Here is a 7,278-nt window from a genome sequence, read left to right on the forward strand (position 1 = left end):
CCGGAACAGTGGACTTCGGAATCAGGGTCGAGGTGTTTATCTTGAAGGCCTCCGGTAGAACTCCCGAGACGAACCACGCGGTGAAAAGCCGTGCCAGCCGGCATCCGGACCGGTCCCAATTCACCAAGTCCTGTTTGGTTATCCCGTCGGGACCGGGTGCGGAGCTGTTTTTCATGCGCTGGAGGTTTTCGCTCACCTCGGAAGCGGAGATCGGGGACCAGAAGAACTGATTCGAGACCAGCCCGCAGGCGTCAAACTGACCGAGCCCACTGAAGGGCTCCGCCCCACCCCACCTCGCCTCCATCACAGCAGTGACTTCAGCCAGGGGGATAGTGCAGTGGCCCCTCACCTCCCCGTCAAGGAGCATAACCGCCAGACTACGACGAGCTCCACGGTACATCTCTTGATGCAGCCGGAACTCCCTCCGTCTGGCGGCCGATCTCCCCCCGGGAGAGGCTGTGCACTCGCGCTCAACACCTCGAACCCGCCCCAAGCCCGCACCCCGTGGCTCCTTACCCAACTCCCTCAGGAGCTCAAGTGCCGAAGACTTTACCCAAGCAGGACTTGGGATAGCACTCCCCCATTGCATGGATGCAGGGCCGACCTGAACCCCCTCACACTCAGCCTCCCGACGCGCTACACCTTCTAGGAGCTTAGCTCGTACTCCATGTCGGGAGGGTGGGGGGTCACTCGCGTTTGACAACTCCCGGATCAGGCTGCTCCAATCCGGGGTCTCGTCAGCCCTGCCACGTACACTGCCCTCCAGCTGTCTTCTCATACGCCTCACCTCGCTCACTGTCTTCCCTGTGTTCAACTTCCTTGAGACAACAGTATCCACATTGGGAAGGTGCCCAAACTTGCCGGATAGAACTCGCAGTCGGCCAAGTTCCTCCTTGGTCCAAGACCCGAGAGCACTCCCACACCGGGCATGCTCCTTCTCCAAACTCTCCCGGCGATAAAGGTCGGGGTGGGCGCTTTTCTTGTGCAAGGACAGACCCCTGCCGGTCTCGAAGGACCGCGGGCAGGACCCACATTGGAATCCCCCCGCATCACTTGCTAGAGTCGTGATCCCCCCCAGGCACTTCGGGATGTGGCAGGAGATCGAGTGGTGATTGGCATTGGTCCGTCCGCATCGAGAACATTCATATGCCACTGGGACCGTATGATGCCGGACACGAAAGTGATCGGCCAGACCAGTGACAGTCCCAGTGCGCGCTCCACAGAGACCGCAGCACGGGTCGGTGAGGGGAAGGCAGACACGCCAAGGAGCCTCAGCGGTTTTGGACACATTGGAGACCCCCGTGTTAGGGTCTCCTGTTGGGTCAGTAAGGAGAGGTTGCACCGGCGTCACGTCCGGGGAACTCCCTGTAGGGGCAGGGCGGGACGGACGGCCTGCGTGCAGAGGCACTCCTGCCGCACACTCCTCCGCAGCTGGAGCGGGGGTGGGGTCAGAAGGCTGGAGGTCGAGGTCTAGTCCCCTGTAGCGTTCGAAGCTGCCGCTATCTCCAGAATGCTCCACGCCTGGGCATTCTTCAAGGGGCAGCCCAGAGTCCCAGGACAACACCATCCCCCCGGCGAAATCCCAGTCCTCTGGTCGGAACGGTCTGTCCACGCACATTCCAAATGCGTCCTCCCAATCTTCACACCAACCCTGATAGACAGACCGCCCGGAGGGGGCGTGCGCAGCATCCACCAATTCCTGTACGTCACTGTGGTCCAGGGATTCCCCAGGGGTGTCGACCACTCCTCCCCCGAGTAGAGCACGTTCTATGCCCAAGTGGCCCGTGCTCGGAACCGCGAGGGTCTCTTCCACAGGCCCCGATGGTGTAGGCCGCCGTCCCTCCATCCTGGCCTTCTTGTGTGGACGGTCTGATGGTGCAGAAGGAGGATCCCCCTTGAATTTCACACCCTTCTTTGGATCCTCGAGGCGTGGCTTCGGGACGGACAGAGCCACCCCAAACTCTGCACCGCCATGAGGGTCTCGCTGGGCCTCACCGTGCTCCCCCATTGGCACGTGGGCAGGACGTGGCTGCGGGATGGTCGGAGCCGCCCTAGACTCCGCACCACCGTAGGGGACTCGCTCGGTCCCACCGTGCTCCCCAACTGGCACGGGGCCGTTGATGCCGGAAACCTTCCCGGGCATCATAGTAAGTACGCAGATGTACTTACTGTAAGTCGCTCTGGATAACCCCCCACCACAACGTCATGCACCACGATACCTGGGGGGTTCCAGCTCAGCGTTCAAAATTGCAGCAAAAAGCCCCTGACAGAAGCCACCCAGAGCACCACGGCATACCCCCCCCCCGCCACAGCCCCCCATCAGATGGAGGTCTGTGCTGTCAGGGGAGAGACGGCCGAGGCATCCCAGGTGACCCCCGCCAGGGGCAATCACTACAAATATCGGCAGGAGGAACACCGCTAGAATTAGCACTGGCCTCCAGGGTGACCGCTCACCCCCACCGAAAGACATATACTCTTCTGTAGCGCCCATACAAGCCATTAAGTACACTCCCATCCCAACCTCGTCCTTCCTTGGATGCGGTAGCCGTTACTCAGTCTCCTGTTCAGGTATCGAACCCTGATACCTCGTCACCTGGGAACCATAGTAGCACTCCCGTCCAACACTATCCAGAGTCACCCACCGTGTTTTGGGTCTGATAAATGCACGCATCCCCGCAAGGGTCAGCGCTCGTTGGCATGTATTAGCTCTAGAATTGCCACAGTTATCCAAGTAACGTTGGAGCGATCAAAGGAACCATAACTGATTTAATGAGCCATTCGCAGTTTCACTGTACCGGCCGTGTGTACTTAGACTTGCATGGCTTAATCTTTGAGACAAGCATATGCTACTGGCAGGATCAACCAGGTAGCCTGACATCCGAGGCTCCACGCGGAGCGCCCGACGAGCGGGACCCCCGGAGACCCCACGACATACCCTCCGGAGAGGGACGGCCGCACCGGACCCGGGAGACGCCGTCAGCAAGGAGAGGCTGATTCGTGGGAGGACGACAACCGATAACCAAGGGCAGATCTCGCGAAACATCGTGTCTCTGACGCCGACGCGTAGCGGGGTGGACGACGCTCAGGGGGTTAGCCAGGCGTGCCACTCCCCGCGTCGGAGCGTCATTGTAGGACCTCTGGGACAGACGGTACTCCTCGGCCTCGCACCGAACACTTCTCCCGGGAGCTATGGGGCTCACGACGTGTGGCCCCGCGCTCGGCTACCCGGGACATGGGACTGACCCCTTTGGAGCTGGAGGAACCGTCCACCGCTAAGGGTGGGGGCCCTCCAATCGTGGGGGTCGAGAACGCCAGTCGGTCAGGTGGGTGACGATGGTCTGAGTGTGTGTGGACGCGCGCGGGCGCCTGGCTCCGACCCGGGCTTCAGAAATTCGAATCCGAGAAATGCGCCCCCCACCGGCCGTTCTCCGGTGCTTGGGGGGTCCCCTGGAAGTGCCTGAGTAGGGGTTGTGGGTCTCCAGCCCATGGGAGTGCCGAAACGGCCGTTAAAAAAATTTGCCCCAAAAAAGCGCCCCCTGTCGGCCGCTCTCGGGTGCCCGGGTCGGGGGTGGAGGTGTGGTGCCAGCCTGGAGGTCAAAACTTGGAAAAAAAAAAAATCAAAAAAGAGCGCCACCAACCGGCCTTCTGCGGTGCTTGGGGGGCCCCCTGGAAGTGCCTGAGTAGGGGGTATGGGTCTCCAGCCCATGGGAGTGCCGAAACGGCCATAAAAAAAATTTGCCCCAAAAAAGCGCCCCCTGTCGGCCGCATGCGGGTGCCCGGGTCGGGGGTGGAGGTCTCCTGCCATCCTGGAGCTCAAAACTTTAAAAAAAATTTTTTCAAAAAATAGCGCCACCAACCGGCCTTCTGCGGTGCTTGGGGGCCCCCCTGGAAGTGCCTGAGTAGGGGGTATGGGTCTCCAGCCCATGGGAGTGCCGAAACGGCCATAAAAAAAATTTGCCCCAAAAAAGCGCCCCCTATCGGCCGCATGCGGGTGCCCGGGTCGGGGGTGGAGGTCTCCTGCCATCCTGGAGCTCAAAACTTAAAAAAAAAAAATTTCAAAAAATAGCGCCACCAACGGGCCATCCGCGGTGCCTGTGGCCCCCACGGGAGGTGCCTGGGTCGGGGGCTGAGACACTGGTGTCTCCCTGGGACTTTGGAAAAAAAATAATTTTTTGGACCTCCAGACCTCTCGGGGTCCGGGGGGTATCCGACCGGGGTGCCTCTTGGGCGGGCACTGGGTCCTGGGCAGACCCTCTGGTTCTTTTCAGGTCTCTGAAAACCAGGTTTCTGAAATCACGCCGATGGTCGTCTGGTGGACTGGGGCCCGCGACCATGTAAAGTTTGTAATCTCGAAGCTGGGAGACTGCTGAAAAGGCTGGGAAAACGGTCAAACACGGTTATCTCCGGTGCCGTTCAACCGATTTTTGTGAATAAAGGCTCGTTGGATAGGTAAGACCCGGGGCAACAAAACCCCGGTGTGCAACTTTTGCGCACGTGCGCGTGCGCGACACAGGAACCGAAACAAAACTTCAAACAGAGTTGCCGACTCGAAAACGGGTGAAAGTGGGGGAAATAACGATTGAGCAAGGTGCTCAGCACTCCAACTTGAATAACAAAGTCATCCGGGGCCAGATGGGTGGTACCAAACGAAAGTTATTAGCGAAATAAAATGTCTAAATTTCTAAATCGGTGCTAAAAAGTTGGATGTGGTCGAAATGAAGAGAAAAGCTGTTTGATCGTTTTCCTCACACTCTAACTCAGCTGACAAAATGATCCCCGTTGAAATTGGTGGCACAGAACGGAAACGGGAGAAGAAATAAAACGTGAAAAGGCCCTACGCGGGCATGACAAAAATTTCAAACGTCCCTACTTGGGCATGAAACTCTTTGATAAGGGAAGAAAACCACCCTCCTGTCTGCCCCAGGCTCTGACTTAAATAATAAATCACGTTTGGAGAAGATCCCACGTTCGGGCGAGTAACTGTGAATTTTCAAGGCGCAGGCCCGTGTGTCATTTTGGGGCTTTGGAGGCAGGCCAAAATAGCTCTGCGCTGACTTAACTCGGCTTTGCGGGCACTCAGCGAGTCGAGGGAGGGCTCGTTGGATAGGTATGGCCCGGGGGATGAAGGAAAAGGAGAGACCCCCGGGCGTGCACGCGCGTGGGAGACGCACGGAACGAAACAAAATTTCAAACGGCTCTCCCGAAATGGGGACACTTTTTTCGGGGGGAAAGAAGACATTTCTCGCTGCCCCAGAGTCCAACTTGAACAGTCAAAGAGTCCCCGTGTAAATGCGTGGGCTAGAACGGAAACGGGAGGCCGACGAAAATTTCGAACGTCCCCACTCGGGCACGAAACTCTTTTTTCGGGGAGAAAAACCACCCTCCTATCTGCCCCAGGCTCTGACTTAAATAATAAATCACGTTTGGAGAAGATCCCACGTTCGGGCGAGTAACTGTGAATTTTCAAGGCGCAGGCCCGTGTGTCATTTTGGGGCTTTGGAGGCAGGCCAAAATAGCTCTGCGCTGACCTAACTCGGCTTTGCGGGCACTCAGCGAGTCGAGGGAGGGCTCGTTGGATAGGTATGGCCCGGGGGATGAAGGAAAAGGAGAGACCCAAGGGCGTGCACGCGCGTGGGAGACGCACGGAACGAAACAAAAGTTCAAACGTCTCCCCTGAAATAAGTACACCTTTTCAGGGGAAAATAAACACTCCCCTCCGTGCCCCCGGGTCTAACTGGAATAATAAAAGAGTCCCCAGCCAAATCCCATGTTCCGTTGAATAACTGTGAATTTATTATCTTGCCAGCATTCAATAAGTCAAGCACACTTTCAGTCTGCAAAAGTGGAAGGAATTGAGACTTGTGTAGAGGCATCTCCACTTTGCGGGCACTCAGAGACTCGGGGGAAGACTTTTTGGATAGGTATGGACCGGGGGAAGAAGGCCCATGAGAGACCCCCGGGCGTGCACGCGCGCGGGAAACGCACGGAACGAAACAAGATTTCAAACGCTTCTACCGAGTCGGGAACACCGTTTCCGGGTGAAACGACCACAGTGCACGCTGCCCCCGCCTCCAACTTATATGGGAAAATTGTCCCCGTTCAAATCCATGGGGCAGAACGAAAACGGGAGGCCCGCGAATATTTCAAACGTCTCCCCCGAAAAAAGTACACCTTTTCCGGGGAAGATAAACACTCTCCGCGCTGCCCCAGCCTCCAACTTGAATTATAAAAGTGTCCCCAGCCAAATCCCACGTTCGGGTGAATAACTGTGAATTTTACACCTCCAAAGCATTCAAAAAGTCAAGCACACTTTCAGTCGGCAAAAGTGGAAGGAATTTGAGACTCGTGTGGAGGCATCTCCACTTTGCGGGCACTCAGAGACTCGGGGGAAGACTTTTTGGATAGGTATGGACCGGGGGAAGAAGGCCCATGAGAGACCCCCGGGCGTGCACGCGCGCGGGAAACGCACGGAACGAAACAAGATTTCAAACGCTTCTACCGAGTCGGGAACACCGTTTCCGGGTGAAACGACCACAGTGCACGCTGCCCCCGCCTCCAACTTATATGGGAAAATTGTCCCCGTTCAAATCCATGGGGCAGAACGAAAACGGGAGGCCCGCGAATATTTCAAACGTCTCCCCCGAAAAAAGTACACCTTTTCCGGGGAGAAAAAACACACTACCCGCTGCCCCAGCCTCCAACTTGAATTATAAAAGTGTCCCCAGCCAAATCCCACGCTCGGGCGAGAAACGGCGAATTTTACCCTTTTTCACCTTTCCACACCTCCAGCGCACCCTCACACGGTCATCCCCGGCCTCCCAGGGGACCACCACTCCGGGACGTCCCCGGGCACCCATCCCCGGGCTCCCAAGGGACCCCCACTCCGGCCGCACCCTGCACACCCACTTTTGGGATCCAAGGGGACCCCCCCACACCCTCCCGGCCTCCCCGGGGACCCCCTCTCCAAGGGGGGACTGCACACCTCCGGGGGGGGGTGTCCCCCATCACCCATTCACCGGGGGGCCCTGTGCACCCACTATTAAGCCCACCCCCTGTGTTAAAACCCATTAAATGCAACTTTAAAAAATATGTGCCCCTGGTCATCCAATTGAAAAATTGTGCCCCTGGTCATCCTCCCATTGACTCCCATTCAAGTTGGACTTAGGTTTTGAAGGCTTAAAAGTTTGTGCCTCTGGGCATCCGCCCATTGACTTCCATTCAAAATGGACTTAGGTTTTGAAGGCTTAAAATTTTGTGCCTCTGGGCATCCGCCCATTG

The sequence above is a fragment of the Hypomesus transpacificus genome, unplaced genomic scaffold (assembly GCF_021917145.1).
Source record: "Hypomesus transpacificus isolate Combined female unplaced genomic scaffold, fHypTra1 scaffold_293, whole genome shotgun sequence".
NCBI lineage: Eukaryota > Metazoa > Chordata > Actinopteri > Osmeriformes > Osmeridae > Hypomesus > Hypomesus transpacificus.